Here is an 18,858-nt window from a genome sequence, read left to right as displayed (position 1 = left end):
CTCAATTCTATATGCCAATGATAACTTCTATTTGACCTAAATTAAGACTGAAATTTGCAACTTTTTAATGGAAGACAATTAATTGGGTCACCCAAGATTCAAACCTAAGGCATGGGTTTCATAAAAACTGTTTCAAATAATTCAACCAATATGGCTTATATTCAAGAGGGGTCATGTTTTTTATCTAAGATTTACTGGCAATGATGGCTGTAGTACATAATTCTGTCCTATTTTTGTTTAAGAAGGTATAATTCTCATTAATAGTCTATTTTAGGCAGAAAAGTATTCAAAGATGTATATCTGCATCTACAAAGACAGGTCATTTTTAAAAACATAAAAATGGGGGCACCTGGTAGCTCAGTCAGTTAAGTATCCAACTCCTGATTTCGGCTCAGGTTATGATCTCACTGTTGGTGAGACTAAGCCCTGCATTGGGCTCTATGTTGACCGTGCAGAGCCTGCTTAGGATTCTCTCTCTCCCTTTCTCTGCCCCTCCCCTGCTCATGTCATGTGCGCACTCACTCTCTGTCTCTGTCTCTCTCTCTCAAAATAAGTAAATAAATAAATAAATAAATAAACATTTAAAACAAACATAAATTGGGGCACCCAGGTGGCTCAGTCGGTTAAGCATCCAGGCTCAGGGCATGATCTCGCAGTTCACAAGTTCAGGCTCCACCTTGGCCTCTGTGCTGACAGCTCAGAGCCTGGAGCCTGCTTCCGATTCTGTGTCTCCCTGTCTCTCTGTCTCTCCCCCACTCACGCTCTGTCTCTCTCTCTCTCCCAAAAATAAACACCTAAAACATTTTTAAATAAAAAAAAATTTAAAAACATAAATTGATAATGGTATGTAAATGTGTTAAGACAGAATAAGACAGAAGGTATGTCTCTTCAAACAATTCTTAGAAGAATTTATGTGAACAAATTATAAAATAAAAGACAACCATTTTTATACAGCTTATGCTCTACAGCCAGAGGGTACTTGCCTTCATTTTAAAAATTATGTATTTTGCAAAATGTAATTATACTTGTAATTATGAATAGCAATATAAACTGAAGTATTAACAATATCAGCAACAACAACAGCAGAAAATGGGAGTCCCGGGCATTCAGACCTCGCTATCTGGCTCCTTACAGGGCAACTATAAATGCTATGTAAACACCGGTGAAATGAATGACAGGAAGTCTCACACTCAAGAATTGCGTGCCCAATGTAGCAGGGAGTTCCAGTTTTCACTCCTTTACGTCTTATTTCCACATGTGGCCTCTGGAATAACCAAGTTAAAAGACCAGAGCCTCTGGGTGAACACTACAACTTATGCCCAATGCACAATGTATAGCTTCAGGAGCTATCTCTTTTCTTAACAGCTTTAGAGACAGAAACACTAAAAAAAAAAAAAAAAAGTAGGTGGTATTTAACCTCAAGAAAATCATGATTCTTGACATTTTTGTTACTAAGAGACTCTGAAACTTGGGGAACCATTCTCTGGTAAAGGAGTTATGTTCCTTTATGAAGCCCTAGAGATAAATTTCAAGGTTCTTTAAAATTTGTCAGGTATTTGGGGAAACATATGAGTGAACCCACATTTTCTCTTACATCTTCAAAGAACAAGAAAAAAATGCCTAATGAGTTCTTTTCTGATGCTTAAGCAGATTTAAGAAATACATAAGAAAATCAGTATGTGTTCATGAAACTGTTTTATTTTTTTTTATTTTTTTTAGCAATTTTTATTTTTATTTTTTTCTTGTGTGTTTTTTTTTTATTTTAGCCATTCTGACAGGTGTAAGGTGATATCTCATTGCAGTTTTTTTATTTTTATTTTTTTTTTCAATATATGAAATTTATTGTCGAAACTGTTTTAAAATAAAGGATTTCCTGAGAATGTGACTGCAGAATGTCTTCCAACCACTTTCCTGAAAAAAAAAAAAAATTGCTTCATGCACTGCTGACAAATTGATTACACAAAGATAGAGGGAGTCAAAAAGAAATTTCTTATTGCTTTTGATAAAACTCACTGAAAGTATTGAACTTAGAGACAAGACACTTTAAAACTCAAGGCAATCTTGCTTGATGAGAAAAGCCTAGTTGAAGGGGAAGAAATACAGTATTATTATCTAGTACAAACCATCTGTGTGAAGTTGGGAAAAGATACTTAATATCCCTGTGACCAGGGCTACTCAGCCACAAGTAATCATAATGACTGCTGCTACTGAGTTTGTCCTTGCTGTGTTGGATGCTTTACTCAGCTTCCTTTTCTGGTCTGGTGAAGCTGAGTATATTATTTAACTCCAATCTTCAATTTCTCACTGAAGCAAAGTTAATGATAGTTGCATACTTGTAAAGATCAAATGGGATAATGGGATAAGGTATTTAGCACTTAGCATACACAGTGCCTGGTATAGAATAACTATTTTATAAATGTTTGCTTATTACTATTACCTCTTGAATGATAGCCTACACATAGGTATTATTCAAAGATGGGCATCAGGGGCGCCTGGGTGGCTCAGTCGGTTAAGCGTCCGACTTCGGCTCAGGTCACGATCTCAGGGTCCGTGAGTTCGAGCCCTGAGTCGGGCTCTGGGCTGATGGCTCGGAGCCTGGAGCCTGGAGCCTGGAGCCTGGAGCCTGGAGCCTGGAGCCTGGAGCCTGGAGCCTGGAGCCTGAAGCCTGGAGCTTGCTTCCGATTCTGTGTCTCCCTCTCTCTCTCTGCCCCTCCCCCGTTCATGCTCTGTCTCTCTCTGTCTCAAAAATAAATAAACGTTAAAAAAAAAAGTTAAAAAAAAAAGTAAAAAAAATAAATAAATAAAGATGGGCATCACAGTAAAGTAATGGAATAGATTAGATGCCATAAATTTTATAAGCTGGCTAACATGTTTTGTTTGGCAGACTATATAATATTCGGCCCACAGAATGTTTTCATTTTTAATATTTGAATTATTTCTCATGTATAAAAATAGACTTCACAAACCAATCTTTCATTAGAAATGTAAAATACCTGATTATTTTTGGCCTACCTACCCACATGACAGCCATGAGGATAAACTTGGAGCTGTACTTTTTAACAAAGGTTCTCATTTGCCGTGGCTTCTACTTTTACTGTTTTCTCCACAATAATAAGAACAAAATAAATATAATTTATCATGGTGCCTGCAAATTTGTTGACCACTATTATTATTTTTCTTAGATTTTCTTCCATAGACCAGTGGTGCCCTCCTTTTGACTGAAGTACACACACTTGCTCCTTTTGTCTGAACTATTGAGGTAAATGAAATAAAAGTTGTTTTTCAAGTGTGTGCCATTGGTTGGAATGCATATTACGTCACCCCTTTCTGGAATGTTTCCTTTATAAACATAAAATAATAAATAAAGCATAAATATGTACATACATATTTGAACTAATGGGATGCTGTGCTTAATAACTCCTGAATAGAAAATGCTAATGATACTCAAAATGCCATCCAAATGTACTCAACTTAGGTAAATATTCTAAGTAAATTTGTGGGTGTGTTTATTGAGATATAATAGGCAGGTATTAAGGAGGGCACTTGTGACAGGCGCTGGGTGCCGTTATAAGTGATAAATCACTCAATTCTACTCCTGAAACTAATATTACACTATATGTCAACTAACTAGAATATAAATAAAAACTTGAAAAAGAAAAAAATTTTAAAAAGAGAGATAATCGACATATACCATTGAGTAAATTTAAGGTGTATAATGTGTGGATTTGACACACATCTACATTACAATACGATTACCACTGTAGTCTCCATCACATCACATAATTTTTATTTCTTATTTGTGGTTGAGAATATAACTGCAAATATACCCTTGGACCAACATCTCCCCAGTTCCTCCAGCCCCGTACCAGCTACATAACCACTATTCTACTCTATGTTTCTATAAGTTTAGCTTTTTTAGATTCCCATATAAGAGATATCACACAGTATTCACCTCTCTCTTATTTACTTTATAAAATGCCTCCAAAATTCATACATGCTATCACAAATGGCAGAATTTCCTTCTTTCTCATGGCTGAATAATATTCCATCACATATTTACGTCCAATCCTCTTTATCCATTCATCTATTGATGGACCCTTAAGTTGTTACCATATTTTGGCTATTGTTAATAAAGCTGTAGTAAATACGGGAGTACAGATATCTTTTTGATATCCTGCTTTCATTTTCTTAGGATATATACTCAGAAATGGGAATGCTGGAACAAACAGGGTTTCTACTTTAAATTGAGGAAGATCCATACCGTTTTCCAAAGTGGTTGCACCCATTTACATTCCCACCAGCATCCTTAGGGGCTCTCTTTTCTCCACACCCTCACCAACACTTGTTACCTCTTGTTTTTTATTTGGTTGGTTTTTTGTTTTGATAATAGTTGTTTTAATAAATTAAAAAAATTAAATGTTTATTTTTGAGAGAGAAGGAGAGAGATGGAGTGCAAGTGGGGGAGGGAAGAGAGAGACATTGACACAGAATCTGAATCAGACTCCAGGGACCAGCTGTCAGCACAGAGCCCACTGTGCGGCTCAAACCCAGGAATCAAATCATGAGATCATGACCTGAGCTGAAGTCAGATGCTTAACCGACACAGCCACCCAGGTGCCCCATAATAATAGTCATTTGAATGGGTGGGGAGATGGCATCTCATAGTGGTTTTTATGTTCATTTTCCTGATGATTTGTAATATTGAACAACTTTTCACATACCTGTTGGTCATTTGGATGTCTTCTGTGGAAAAATGTCTGTCTGTTCCTCTGCCCATTTTTTATTTGCGTTGTTCCTTTATTTTTGTTTTTGATTTTGGTTTGTGTGTTTGTTTGGTAGTTGAATTGTATGTGTTCTTGATATATTTTGGAAATTAACCCTTTATTAAATACATGGTTAGCAAATATTTTCTCCTATTTTGTAACCCACTATTTCATTTTGTTGATTATTTTTTTGTTGGCCAAAGTCTTCTTAGTTTAATGTAGTTCTCTCCTTATTGATTTTTGCTTTTGTTGTACTTTTGGTGTCATATCCAAAAAATCTTTGACAAGTGTCAAGAAGCATTTTCACTATGTTTTCTTCTAGGAGTTTATGATTTCAGGTCTTGTTTTTAAGTCCTTAATCCATTTTGAGTTGATTTTTGTGAGTAACGTAAGGAATCCAATTTCATTTCACTTTTCTGCATATGATTATCTATTTTTCTCACCATCATTTATTGAAGAGACTATCCTTTCCCCATTGAATATTCTTGACTCAATTGTCAAATATTAGTTGACAACATATGCAGGGTTTATTTCTAGGATCTTAGTTCTGTTCCATTGGTATATGTGCCAATTTTTATGTCAGTATCATCCTGTTATGATTACTATAGCTTTGTAGTATACTTTAAAATCAGAAAGTGTAATGCTTTTAGCTTTGTTCTTCTATCTCAGGATTACTTTGGCTGTTTAGGATCTTTTGTGGCTGCATATTAATTTTAGCATTGTTTTCTCTTTCTGTGAAAAATGCCATTGGAATTTTGACAGAGACTGCATTAAATCTATAGATGGCTTGGGAAGTATGGACCTTTAATAGTATTAGTTCTTCCAATCCGTGAATATATCATATTTTTCCATTTGTGTCTTAATTCAATTTCTTTCATCAACGTCTTATAGTTTTCAGCATACAGAACTTCCTCTGGTTGAATTTCGTCCTAATTATTATATTGCTTTTAATTATATTGTAAATGGGAAGTGTTAATTCCTTTTTCAGATATCTTGTTGTCAGTGTATAGAAACATAACTGATTTCTGTATGTTGGCTGGATATCCTGCAACTTTACTAAATTCACTGACTGAGTTCTTTAGTGGTGTCTTTAGGATTTCTATACATAATATCATATCATCTGCAAATAAAGAAAATGTTACTTCTTCCTTTCTTTTTTTTAACGTTTATTTCCTTATTTTGAGAGAGAGGGAGAGAACGCAGGGGAGGGGCAAAGAGAGAGAAAGAGAGAAAGAATCCCAAACAGGCTCCATACTACCAATGTGGAGCCCAACCTGAACTGAAATCAAGAGTTTGTTGCTTAACTGACTGAGCCACCCAGGTGCCCCTACTTCGTCCTTTCTTATTTAGATCTTTTTTCTTTTTGTTGCCTGTTATAGCAAGGACTTCCAGGATTATGGTTGAATAGGACCAGTGAGAGTAGGACCCTTGTCTTGTCCCTGATCTTAGAAGAAAAGCTTTTAACCTTTCACCATTAAATGTGATGTTAGCTGTGGGTTTGTTGTATATGATCTTATGTGGGATATGTTTCTTGTATAATTAAATTGTTGAAGGGTTTTAGATGCTGTATTTTGTCAAATACTTTTTCTGTATTTATCGAGATGATTTTTGTCCTTTATTTTATTAACATGTGGAGCACATATATTGATTTGCATTTGTTGAATCTTGCATTTCAGAGATATATCCCACTTGAACATGGTGTGTGATCCTTTTAATGTGCTGTTGAATTAGGTTTGGTAATATTTTTTGAAAACATCTGCATCGATATTTATCAGAGATACTGCTCTGTAGTTTTATTTTCTTGTACTGTCCTTCTGGCTTTGGTATCAGGGTAATTCTGGCCTTGTAAAATGAGTTTGGGAGTGCTCTTCAATTGTTTGAAGAATTGGGAAGGACTAGTGTAAATTGTTCTCCAAATGTGTAGTAGCATTCACTAATAAAACCATCTGGTCTTCAGCTCCTCTTTGTTGGAAGGTTTTTGATTACGGATTCAATTTGCTTACTAATAACTAGTCTGTTCAAATTTTCTATTTCATTATTCAGTTTTAGTAAATTTTATGTTTCTAGAAATTTATCCATTTCTAGATTATCCAATTTGTTGGCATGTAATTGTCCATAGTCATTTCTTATGATACTATGTATTTCTGTAATATCACTTGTCAAGTCTCTTCTTTCATTTCTGATTTTATTTGAGAATTCATTTTTCTTAGTCTAGCAAAAAAAGTTGTGAATAGACTATAATTTGTTGAGTACTCTGCATCTTAAAGAAATAAAGTATTTTTTACGTTGCATAACATTTTCCCTCTGGGCGGCATATTGGCTAATGTTCTTCACCTTTCATTTCTGAAATTTTTCATTAGGGAGTCAGACATGAAACAATGTTCACACACACACGCGCGCGCGCATGCGCACATGCACGTATTCCCACACATATGAAGAAGAAATGTATCAAAATCACCCAAGATAATAACAGCTCATTATGCAAGCATAGCACAGTGGGACATACTTGCTAACAGGCAAACAGCTCAGTAAGACAGCGTATATGAATGTTTACTGAAGTGTTTAAAAAATACTATAAACAAAATCCAGAGATTTAACAGTCTATTTAATTATATCTATCTTGACACTCCTTTTAGAATATAAAATCCCTACAAATGTAAAAACTATTAAAAAGACAACAGGCAAGAGTATTAGGTAAGTTTTTCAAATTGCTATTTGTTCTTTAAAAATATTTATTTTTCAATCTGAATTAAACACTTTTCATAGGCATCTCTAGTCATTGTATAGACATGAACAATCAAAAGAATTTAACACAGCAATTAAAGAATTGTTTCTTCAACACGGTAAAAATTTACATCAAGGAAAACAAAATTATTTCTCTTGCATTAATATCTGACACAATTTTTATAGTTTTCCGTAAGTCTTTTTAAAGTTGGAGCAGAGGCAACAAAGTTCTTAATAAAATGACAAAAAAAAAAAAAAAATCAGAGAAAAGACACTATATCCATATGTGAAACATATTGCTAAAATTAGAAAAATAATGTCTTTATTCATGTTTTGTGTTCTTTGTATTCCATTAATATTCTATTTGGGAAAAAATAATCGGGCCCTGAAAGATGGTACATAAGTGATTATGTGATTCAAAAAAGAGTTATGGCTCCTGAAAGAATATTACTGTTGCTCATTCTATAATTGAAGGTAAATTTATGGTATAATCTCTCATATCCCTTCTACCACTCAATATAGCCTTGTCATGTCCCAAATTTTTGATTTTGGTTTTTCTATCTTTTATAGAGTAGTAAGAAATTAGATACATAAAAAATGTTTGCCCAATAGTAATATAATGTATTGAAACATTTTTTTTTTTACCTGCCAAAAATATAACAACTGGGAGCCATCATTTCTCAAATATGACCAACTAGACTACCATGATGTTAATTTTGTTAAATGCCACACTTTCATTCCATACCCCATAATTTGGGCTAACTAGTCATCACAAAATTTCGGGACCCAGTGTATCTGTGTTATGTAAGCCTCAAGTATTTCAGCAAGTGATTTTTCCAATAGTACTGTGGTATTACTTCTTTTGTTAATGGACAACCATAAAAAGCTCTTTGAGAACAATTCCATTATTTGAATACTTTCATTATTTGATTGCTAGATAAAGATAATCTTCTGTAGTTTTGTATGATCTTCCACGTGAGTATCCTATTTACTATTCCCCTCCAGTCTTGCTTTCATGTCCCTCCAAAGCACCTTCCAAATCCTTCATCACGATTACTTCTTCCCTTCTCTTATTTCTATCTTAGTCAATTCAGGCTAACTCCTAACTGCTTCTTGCCTAGTCTTTTCTTTTACTCCATGAAGACCAATCAACTTTCTTTTCAAACACTCTTTCCTCTTTTTTTCTTTTATTTGAAACCTGACAACACAGAGTTTCTCACAAATGGGCCGGTACACAGCCCTCTTTACTCTCAGAATGTTGTTGCCACCATCATTCAATTATTTTTCCCTTTGAAATTCATATAATTTAAATAACCTACTCTCTTCATTTTCTAATTCACACTCCAACCTCCAAGACTTTCTGCTAAATTCTTCAGTAATTTATACAAATGGCAAACAATGTGTTCTTTTTGTCTGTGGTGGTAGTGATGGTGATGGGAGTGCTGGTGTTGCTGGACATGGTATTTAAATTTTGCTTTTGTTTTACTCACAACTATATTCCTGAGGAATTTCTTAAAAGTCCTAGCTTTACATTTTTGTTACCTTCACCGATGACTTTTGTTTTTACCACACTCAACACTTCAACCTCCCTGTTATATCCCTACAACAACTCAAAACTGTTATATCTTCAGAACTTTGAACTTAGATGGAATCCTTTACTCGTCATTATCCTCCTCCCTTGCTTCTTTGTTTCTTGTGTGATATTCAAAACATTGAACGATGTCCCTATCACCTATAGAATCCCTTATACTTACTTCCAGCTCAGGATACAACCCAGTGTTTCTTTCACCTTACTTCTACTACTAGATTGTTCATCGTTTCAACAGGAATAAAAAGACTTCTCCTAAAGACACGGTACTCACCTATACTGGGTCTTTATCTACTTTTGTGCAGAGTTGTATTAGTATCTTGACTTCCTAACAATTTCACTCAGCTGTCATTAAGACTCACAATTTAATATATATCACTAGATCTCAGATTAATTTCCAAAAATAAACATATTAATTGAATTTAACTTATATTTTTCAATTACTAAATTTTATTTTTAATTAGAATTATTTTAAAAATTATTTTTCTAGAATTATCATTTGTTGAGGCTTTATATCTAAGACATTTTTATTTTAATTACCATGTTTTAATTCTACATGATAAACGAGATGGTTGCAGAAAAGTAAAATTTCATAAAATATCTTAGAAAATATGCTTTTACAAATACAACATTTCACTGTCATATGATTCACATCTCAAATCTATCCACTTAAAGTCCATAAAATTAAGGTTCTCATATTTTCATGTTTTGATATTTATTTATGGTTTCTAAGTAGAGATCTACTTTAATTTCAAAGAGAAATATTGGTCTGTGAATTTGCTAAGACATTGCAAAATGAAAATACACATTTAACGTGAAAGTAGGCTGTTCTGTGAAGTTTAATAAAGTATTATAGAGGGACTTCTTTTCCAGTTTTTTCCAGGAAAACTACACAGTGTTCCTTCAGAAAACTACAACACATTTCAAACGTCCTTTCATAATTAAAATATAAATTAGACTTATGTATAAAAGCCCTTTGTAACGTAAACGCAAACAAAAATGATTGCTTCAGCCTGCACTAGATTACCAGTGCACAGAAAATACCTGTATTTAGAGCACAAGAAAACAGGAATATGTATTTGATATATATTAATACTATATACATTCAGTATATATTTAATATATACAAATGTGTATTATATATTAAGTATTATAATTATCTATAACTTAATATTTCAAAAATGGAAAGATTACACCTCTACTGTCCTTTCTTGTAGCCATGTTAGTGTAGTGTTGAGTGTGAGTGTCTACGTGCGTAATAGGAAGGGAAATTAGACAAATATCTTCTGTGCCAACTTTCACAACTTTCTGTGCTGATCTTATTTTCAACCATTTTCCATAAGCTGCATGAACAGTAAGTAGTAAAGCACTACTGTCACTCATATTACAGATTTTCTTTCTGATTGTTTATTTCCGAAACTATTGTTTCAGGTGTGTATCTTAATAAAATCTGTATATAATATTTATGCTTTTAGGATCCATTGAACACCATGTAAACATAGTAAGTAGAGTTATAATCATCTAGGAGCAGCAGCAAAGTTTTGCAGGAATCTGTAAAGATTACTTGTATGTGTCACAAATAAAAGAAAGGAAGATGATAGTGATTTTTTGGGGGGGTCTCATAATGTTTATAGAACTCTTACATAAAAACAATCCAAGCCCTACAATGTTTTTGAAAGACAACTAGACAATCTGTTTGTTTTTCTTTAATAAATTTGCATTTTTTTCATAGGACTGATAACTTCTGGTTCATGCCAATGTTAGCCTTAAAAATCAGAGTGTCTCCTTTTCCAAAGATTATAACAATTTACATAATGATCCTGTATTGCAGACCTGACCTCCCCCTAAACCCAGGGGACACAACTATTTAAAAGATTAAAAGGTACTGCTTAGGTGGATTTAGTGAAAAGCAAAAACAAACAAACAAACAAACAAACAAACAAACAAACTTTTTCATACTACTTAGCACCTGCTAAAAAGTGCAGTAGTGTTGTTGGCAGCAGGGGAGTTTAATAAATGTTGAAGATCTGAGAGGGGAAACAGTGAGCACAGCTTTTTCATGTAATCTTGGCAACTACCCTATAAAATGGTTATTATGGTCCAACTGTGGGGAAACTGCTGTTCAGTAATAATAAATTGCTCAACACAGTCAGTTGCACAAACAGTAAGAAGTATTGGAATTCATATTTCTGTAACTCCAAAATCTGCATTTATTCACCAACACTACTGGTTCCCCAGTCTTCATATTTCTACCAAGTTTCAAAAAGAAAGAAAGAAAGAAAGAAAGAAAGAAAGAAAGAAAGAAAGAAAGAAAAGAAAGAAAGAAAGAAAGAAAGAAAGAAAGAAAGAAAGAAAGAAAGAAAGAAAGAAAGAAAAGAGAGAGAGAGAAGCAACAATATAAGATTGCCAAACTCTCTTTCTACTAAGTGCAGACAGTAAAAATCAAACCAGCAATTTTCATCTCTGTTTATGCTGAAAATTTAAAAAAAATTAAGGACAAAAACAAAACATGAAGAGTCAAACTTCATTTTCTGCCAAAGAAAGAGACAAATATAATCTCATAAAATTTGCAGATTCTATATTAAATATAACTGCTGATATTAAGCAGAAAGAGAAAACAATGGAAAGACATGAGGATGAAGTAGTGATAAAACAGAAAATACCAGTAAAAATGCACTTTTTGTAGGTAAAAAGACTCACCTTGAAGTAGTATATTGCCCACTTACAACAGATAAAGGAACTGTGGTTAGCATGACTGTTGGAGAAGCCCTTCTCCACACTAATTAGCTCAGAGAAACAAAACTTGGGAGCTCCAAAGAAATCACATAATTGAGCCAGGGCTATATTTGCTGTCTCTGTGACAAAAACAAGAGTAGTCTTTAGAGTGTAAAGCCTTAAAAAGTGCTCTAGCCCTCCCCTTCCCTTTGACACTATAAAATGGGGTCCAGGAAAATACAACTCTAAGAGACCATAAGACAAAATAAATGAAGAAACAAACAGGAAAATTTACGAACATCTTTTATTTTGTATTTTTTTTATTCTTTCTTAAATGCTTATTTATTTTTGAGAGAGACAGACCCAGAGTGCAAGCAGGGGAGGGGCAGAGAGAGAGGGAGACACAGAATCTGAAGCAGGCTCCAGGCTCTGAGCTGTCAGCACAGAGCTTCATGCGGGGCTCACACTCATGAACCGCAAGATCATGACCTGAACCAAAGTCAGTTGCTTAACTGACTGAGCCACCCAGGAACCCCTATAAACATCTTTTATAATGAAACTCTGAATACTTTATTCCAAGATTAGGGGCAAGGTAAGTCTATATAATGTTGAACAGGAGGAGTATGGGGTACCAATCCTGAATATGCTTGTAAAGTTGAATAAATAAGTAAATATATTGTAGATAATGAGAGGCAAGGTTCTCGCTGATGAAGAAAGAAGTTAAAATTAAAGAAAAGGAAAGCATAGACTAAACTCTGTGGTGCTGGGTTGGAGTCAAATATCAATATGGACAAATGTTTAAATGTATTTTCTGATAAATAGATACAGAAATAAATACAGATGTATTTTATACTTATTTATGTATTTATTTCCCAGTTCTATGACATCAAAGTAGCATTGAGCCCTGCTCACACCCAAATCTCAATTTCTAAAACCATTCTCCAATGAAAGGAAGGGTTTCTTAGAAAAGTAGTTGATTCTAGGCTTAGGGCTGAGAATGTGTGAGTTGAGCCTGGAGCATCTCATGATGCCAGAAAATAAAAAAAAAAAAAAATGTTTAGTATATGTGCTGCCAAAGCAGGCACACAAAAAATAAAAAATGTATATAAAAAAACAAAAAATATTGAAAAGGCACAAGGACTAGCATGAAACAGCTTTGGATGGCCAAAGTTGGAATAATTTTTGCTAAAAAAATAATAGTTAATCTATAATCCAAAGACTAAAATAAACATCCATGAATCTATACTATGCATTAAGCTATAAATATTTTAATGAATGAATGACTAACTCAATGTAACATTTCTTCTTCACAGAAGAAGTAATAAATGTGGAAAGAATGTGGGAAATAGAAAATTATCAATATAAAATCACAGTAGTAGTCACTGAAGGTAAAATTCACTAACCGAGGCTAAAATTACTGTGCAAAGTTTAAGCAGAAGCAGAATATTGGCATAGTCTCATATTCATATCTTCCCCCAAATATTTAGTAATTACAAAGGAAAAAGTGGCTTTGCAATAAAGAATCCTAGAAGGTGCCAGGTTAGTCAAGCAATAAAGGTTAACATCACCAGTAACACATATGCACCCTTTGTATGCCAGGAGAAGGGCACATGATCATATCACCTCTGTGGTTTCCATCCTCAAAATGTATATAGTCTCAAGCTAATCAAGAAAAACCATCAGACAAGCTCCCACTGAGGAACATGCTATAAAATAATTGGCCAATATTCTTCAAAAGTGTCAAGGTCATGAAAGACAAGGAAAGACTGAGGGCATATTTCAGATGGGAGAAGACTATGAAAGCATGAAAACTGAATATCAGATAGGATTCTGTATAGACTCTTAAAACTTAAAAAGAATATTAATGCAAAAAATTGTAAAATCTGAATAAGTTCCATGCTTTAGTTAATAGCACTTGACCAAGGGCAATTTCTTAGTTTTAGTAAATGTTCTGTGGCTATATAACATGTTAACGTAAGTCCAAGCTGGTGAAGGATATACTGGAACTCTCCATACTATATTTGTATATAAAAGATAAAGCTTAGAATTTAAAATAAAGTGAAACAAACTTATTTATCACCCAGATGCTGGTACAATCACCTGGGAGGAACGATGCAAGTAAATTTAAAATGTTGCATATATAGTCAAGAACAACAGCAATAACATAACTGCTTTAGTAATTGTATTGTTCATAGCAATACTGTAGCTGCTACTCTGAGATTGCTGCATGGGCAGTAACCAAATAAAGCAAACTTGGATCCAACCTACATAATATACTAAATTTCTATATGCAGTTGGATGCATTAATGAATTTTCTGTTCTATTTCATTGCTTTGTCTATTATTAATTTGCCAGGATCATCCTGTTATAATTATACAGGACTTTTACTATGTATTCATGTCTGGGAGAACAGTCTCCTCAGACTGTTTTTATTTTGGAGAACTTTTCAAACTATTCCATTTTGTTTAATTTGCCATATTAACTTTAGCTTGTCTAGTTACAAAGGAGCCCATTGAGCTTTTGCTGACTTTGTATTAAATGACAAAATAATTTAGAGAAAAGCAACATATTATAATGATTATGTTTGAAGAACACTGTTACAGATGTATAAAAATTTTGACCCAGCGGTTTTACTGCTGGGAATTTATCTTACAAATACAGTGCACAAGTAAGAAATGTTATAAGTACAAGACTATTCACTGTCACATTGTTACAGCATGTCATAAAGCACCACGAACAAAGTCAAAGTCAAATGACATAATGAAAAATATTGAGAACTCCTGACATAGACAAAGGTTTAAATAACCTAAAAAAAATACAGTGAAGTTTCTACAAATTTTCAAGATAAAATCTGATAACCCAGTAGGAAAATGGGTAAGAAAACATGAAACAGCAACCCCTCACCACACGAGCGAAAGCAAATAAACAAACACAAATAGACCCTAACCAAATGAAAACTTGCTTAAAATTATTTATCATAAAATAAATGTAAACACACTATATGACAGAATCAGAAAGTTTGACATCAAACCTTGTAGGTGAAGCTGTAGGGAAACAGTTATACTCATACATTGCTGATGGAAATACAAACTCTGGGGAGGGCAATATTCAAAAACGTATCAAAAATCCAAACCAAATACCTTTGATTCAATAATCTAATCTCACTTCTGGGTATGTATCACACAGATACACATAAATGTACCACAAATATATATCTCATTATTTCTTAATTACAATAGCAATAAATCAGAAATAATCTAAGTAGTCATCTATAGACTATTGGCTAAAAGTGTGGTATTTATTCATAATATAATATTATGAAGTTATAAAAAAAGAAATAAGGAATCTTTTGATAAACTATATTAAGTTTCTTATGCTGCATTACTAAGAGAAAAAAAAAAAGTATGTCCAGTAGTCATTCCAAAGCAAATGAAGTACTTAGGTATAAATCTAACAAAACATGTACGAGATCTATATGCTATAAATAACAAAATGCTGGTGATAGAAAAGATTGTCTAAATAAATTAAGGGATATATCATGTTTATGGAATGGAAAGTCAACATAGTAAAGATGTAATTCTCCCCATATTGATCCATAGATGTAATATAATTCTTATTGAAATTGCAAGATTATTTGTAGACATAGACAAGCTTATTCTAAAATGTATATGGAAAAACAAAGGACCTAGAATAGCTAAAACTATTTTGATAGAGAAGAATGAGGTGGGAGAAATTACTATACCCTAAGCTAAATCTTAGTATAAAGCTATAATATTCACTATTTACCATAAAATATTCAGTATTCAAGGCTTACTATACAGATGCAGTAGCATTCAAGCACATATATCAATGAACAGAATAAAGAACTCAGAAACCAACTCATTAAATTATAGCCAACTGATTTTTGATAAGGGCACACAAGTTATTCAACAGACGAAGGATAGACTTTTCAACAAATGATACATGAACAACTGGACATCCAAAGGCAAAAAATTGAACCTCAGCCTAAAACCCATATGTTAAGCAAAAATTAACTCAAATTCAGTCAGGGACTCCAATATAAAACATAAAACTATAAAACTTTTAGAAAAAATTATCAGAAGAAAATGTTCAGTACCTAAGAATAGAAGAGTTTTTAGACTTGACACCAAAAATAAAATCCATGAAAGAAAAAATTGATAAATTGAACATAGTTAAAATTAAAAATTTTTACTCTGTGAAAACCCATATGAAGAGGTTAAAAATACCAACTACAGATTACAAGCTACATATCAGACAAATTCCTTACATCTAGAACATGTAAAGAATTCTCAATATTTAAAAATTTAAAAATCCAATATTTAAATTTTTTAATGTTTATATTTTTTAGAGAGAGAGAGAGAGAGACAGAGCGCAAGCAGGGGAGGTGCAGAGAGAGAGGGAGACACAGAATCCGAAGCTGGATCCAGGCTCTGAGCTCACAGCACAGAGCCTGATGTGGGGCTCCAACTCATGAACCGTGAGATCATGACCTGAACCCAAGTCGACGCTTAACCAACTGAGCCACCCAGGTGCCCTACAAAAACCCAATATTTATTTATTTATTTATTTATTTATTTATTTATTTATTTATTTTTTCAATATATGAAATTTATTGTCAAATTGGTTTCCATACAACACCCAGTGCTCATCCCAAAAGGTGCCCTCCTCAATACCCATCACCTGCCCTCCCCTCCCTCCCACCCTCCATCAACCCTCAGTTTGTTCTCAGTTTTTAAGAGTCTCTTATGCTTTGGCTCTCTCCCACTCTAACCTCTTTTTTTTTTTTCCTTCCCCTCCCCCATGGTCTGTTAAGTTTCTCAGGATCCACATAAGAGTGAAAACATATGGCATCTGTCTTTCTCTGTATGGCTTATTTCACTTAGCATCACACTCTCCAGTTCCATCCACATTGCTACGAAAGGCCATATTTCATTCTTTCTCATTGCCACGTAGTTCTCCATTGTGTATATAAACCACAATTTCTTTATCCATTCATCAGTTGATGGACATTTAGGCTCTTTCCACAATTTGGCTATTGTTGAAAGTACTGCTATAAACATTGGAGTACAAGTGCCCCTATGCATCAGTACTCCTATATCCCTTGGGTAAATTCCTAGCAGTGCTATTGCTGGGTCATAGGGTAGGTCTATTTTTAATTTTTTGAGGAACCTCCACACTGTTTTCCAGAGCGGCTGCACCAATTTGCATTCCCACCAACAGTGCAAGAGGGTTCCCGTTTCTCCACATCCTCTCCAGCATCTATAGTCTCCTGATTTGTTCATTTTGGCCACTGGGACTGGAGTGAGGTGATATCTGAGTGTGGCAAAAACCCAATATTTAATTGGGCAAAAGTAAATGGCAAATAATCACATGTTAACATCAGAGGTCACTTGGGAAATTCAAATTAAAACCACAATGAGATATTAGTACCCATCTATCAGAATAGCTCACAGAGTGGTACACCGAATACTGACACTCATACACTGCAGTGGGCATGAAAAATGGTACAGTCATTCTGGAAAACAGTTTGGCAGTTTCTCATACACCTAAATATGCACATGCCTTATGACCAATTTTATTCTTGGGGATTATCTCAGAGGAATGAAAACATTAACACTAAATGTTGTGTACATAAACTCTGCACACAAATGTTCATAGCAGTTTTATTTGTAATAGCCAAACATCAGCAACAACTCAAATGTCCTTCAACAGTTGAATGGTTAAACAAAGCATGTTACATCCTTATTGTGGAATCTATTCAACCATCAAAAGAAATTCACAATTGATACATGCAGCAACTTGGATGGATCTGAAGGGAATTATGCTGAATGAAAAAGCCAATCTCAAAAGAATCATCCTGTACAATTTCAGATATATATATAGCACTTCTTAAACAACAAAACTGAGATTAATGGTGGCCAGATTTCATTAATTTCATATAGAGATATGTAAACCAGGTAAAATCTGAATATGCTCTGTGGATTGTAGCAATGCCAGTTTCCTGGTTTTCATAGTGTAGTGTTCCTAGGTCACAGGTTAGCATCAGGAGAAGTGGGAAAAGGGAACAGGACCTTCCTATACAATTTTTTGGCCACTTTCTATGCATTTATAATTATTTCAAAACAAAGGTTTAAAAAAAATAACATGCAAAACTGTGTGTATCATATGCTAGTGTTTTTTGGGAAGAGGGTAGGAGAGATAACATGTTTGTTTTTGCTTATTTACCCACAAAAGAACTCCAAAAGGATAGCATTAACAGTGGTAGGCAATATTGTATGCAAGTAGCAGCAACTGTAGCAAATGGAAGACAGGTGTGGAAAAGAATGTCTTTTTTTAATATTTTAAACTATGTTAATTTATTATTTATAAAATTAAATCATTATTATAGGCATAAAAATAATTATAAATACCATGCACTATCTCTATCATTCATAAAAGAACACTTAACACCCAAACAAAACAAAACAAAAAAACAAAAAAGACATAACCTTGTATTTAGATCAAGTGTTCAGATTTCATTAGTGCTACTTTATGAAAACTTTACTTCAGCATTGATATTTCTCTTATTTTCTGTGGATTTAAGGAAACTTGACCACTGGTTAGGGCTGGTCGGGGAAAATGACACCCAGAAAACACTGTATTAGCTCATACCAATTTTACCCAGGTGCCTGATGAATAGCTCACTTTTGATTTGCAATCCTGAGGCTTCAGCATATGCAAAGCATTGTTCTCTTGGACTTTGAAAAGAAAACAACAAAAGGATTCTTTTTACAACCTCCACAAATTGGAACAGAAGGAGCCTTTCAGTGCTTTGGTGTTTCTTGGGAAATAGACTTGTGCAGTGCTATTTGTACATTTCCCAAAAAAGAAAACAAAGGACAAGGAAAAGGCAAATGCTGAAACTCAAAAGAATTTTTGAAAACAGTCAAGAACAAATAAGGGACCTCAAGAATAAAAAAAAAAAAAATGTACAGGCAGCACTTAACTACATTTATTAATGCAGCATGTAAAAGTAAAATGCCAGCCACCACAGATACTAATGGAAAT

This window comes from Panthera pardus, unplaced genomic scaffold, assembly GCF_024362965.1.
Source record: "Panthera pardus isolate Hobbes unplaced genomic scaffold, ASM2436296v1 HiC_scaffold_17, whole genome shotgun sequence".
Taxonomy (NCBI): Eukaryota; Metazoa; Chordata; class Mammalia; order Carnivora; family Felidae; genus Panthera; species Panthera pardus.
The sequence above is the reverse complement of the archived record's forward strand: the minus strand, read 5'-3'. Positions refer to the sequence as shown.